Below are 2,187 nucleotides of genomic sequence, written 5' to 3' on the forward strand. Positions count from 1 at the left end.
TAGTTGTTTTGTTTAAATTAGTGGAAAGTGACATAAGCATGGTGATGTCATCAAGCTTACATAATCCTTGCCACTTGTCTCATCCTTATGGTGGAAGCATCTTTTTAAGCTTAATCCTTATATTAAGATGTTAACTAAGTGCATTAATCTTGCACTAATTGACCCTCCTCCTTGCCTCTTGCATTACTTAGCTGTTTAATTATTTTACGACTCGTTTATTGTTCATTCTCGTTGATCGTTTGAGGGATCATATCCGGGATCTCATTACTTGGGTTCTGCTAAACCTTTCTCAATATTCCATATTCCTTTTATGGTCCTCTCTTATGATCCTTGAATTTAAATTCTTTTAATCATGTTACCTTATACTCAATTCTTTCGGTATCTGGTGGATTTTCGGGAAAAATCAAAGTGTTCGAATTTGGATTCTGACGATCTTTACATACACTTATATACCATATGGAGTACTAATAAGATCTCAGAATATCAATAAAAGAACTCCTACATAGTGTGGCATGAAAAATTTTCTTAATCAGCATAATCAGCAAAATCACTATTCATCAGTGTTTCAAAGATTCCAAAAATTGGGGTTATTACAGATATCCTAGTATTTGGTTGTGCTTATTCGTCTTATGTGCGTAGCTAACATATAAGATAGCGTGTTAATCTCTATTGAAGCGAAAGTAAATATAGAGGTTTAGAACGTGCCATGCTAGTAGAGGTTCATGTATTTGTTATGCATGATTCGTAGGTAATTTTAACCATCTTACTTGCCCTATGTAATCATGATAGATAACTTGTGCATTAAACCGTTATGTTGTCAAATTCTATAGACATATAGGGTATCAATATAATTGGTGTCTATTTAGCTTCCATCTTTTTTGTGGATGTCTGGTAGTATGGTATTCGTGCAATGAAAGTTGGCGTTTATCAGTTTCGTATTATCTGATTAGTGTCATCATCATTACATGCCAAGGTTAAGAACAAAAAGGCTATTGAATGAAGTATTTAATGAAGTTAGGATCCCATGTTGTCTCATATAAGTAATTTAACCTCAATTCTCTTAGTTAATGTTATTTAGTATAATCTCTTAGTTTAATCAAAACCCAATTTGTTATTTATCTTAGTATTGAGTGATAACCATACATTGTTGCACAGGTGCATAAATTGAACTTAATCTGATTTATATCTTATACTACTTGCGAACGTGTATACTTGCGTAAATATTAGCACATGTTTTCGCCCTAACAATTTTTGGCGCCGCTGTCGGGGACTCAGAGTTAATTTTTAGTTTATGTGCTTGTCATCAGTGATCGTTCAAGTTCACTGACTCAGACTCCTTTACTTTCACGGTTTACTTGTTGCGTTTCAGGTACTCATTACAAAGGGAGATCCAGCAGCACGAACGAAAGCCTTGATGGATTTTTCTCAACCCAAGATCAATGACATTCAATCTAGCATTGTCAAGCTAGCTATCGCAGCTAATACCTTTGAGATCAAGCCTGGCCTAATTCAATGGGTACATAATTCAGTCCAGTTTGGGGGTTCTCCAACGGAAGATCCCAATATGCACATTAGGGATTTCATTGAGATTTGCGACACCTTCAAGTTCAACGGTGTTTCTGAAAATGCTGTGAAGCTGAGACTATTCCCATTCTTTCTGAGGGATAAGGCTAAGAGCTGGTTACACTCTCTACCAGCTGGTTCAATTACTACTTGGGAAGATCTTGCTCAAAAGTTTCTCACTAAATTCTTCCCCATGGCAAAGACAGCTGTAATCAGGAGTGCTCTTACTCAATTTACACAGCCATCAGGAGAATCTTTATATGAAGCTTGGGAGCGCTACAAGGAGATGCTTAGTAAGTGTCCTCATCATGGAATGCCTGATTGGATGATCATCAATTGCTTCTATAACGGTTTGGGAGCACAGCCAAGACCCATGCTCGATGCAGCATCAGGTGGAGCATTATGGGCAAAGAGCTATGATGAAGCTTATGATCTAATTGAACTGATGGCTGCTAATAAATATCAGTATCCAACTCATAGATTTCCACAGGGCAAGGTAGCATGAGTTTTTTAAGTGGATACAGCTACAGCTATCACTGCTCAACTAAAGGCGTTGTCTATAAAGATCGATTCTCCGGCTAACTATGGTGTTAATCAGATAACCAGAGTTTGTGAGCTGTGTGC

General features: G+C 37.0%; 1 non-coding gene across 1 annotated transcript; it reads right to left on the minus strand.

The window, feature by feature from the left end:
- Positions 1-1,771: 1,771 nt before the first annotated feature.
- On the minus strand, positions 1,772-1,878 carry LOC141676097 (small nucleolar RNA R71). The gene has a single exon (XR_012556705.1). It is a non-coding gene; the product is annotated as a small nucleolar RNA R71 (small nucleolar RNA).
- Positions 1,879-2,187: the final 309 nt, after the last annotated feature.

This window comes from Apium graveolens, chromosome 7 (genome assembly GCF_009905375.1).
Source record: "Apium graveolens cultivar Ventura chromosome 7, ASM990537v1, whole genome shotgun sequence".
Classification (NCBI taxonomy): domain Eukaryota; kingdom Viridiplantae; phylum Streptophyta; class Magnoliopsida; order Apiales; family Apiaceae; genus Apium; species Apium graveolens.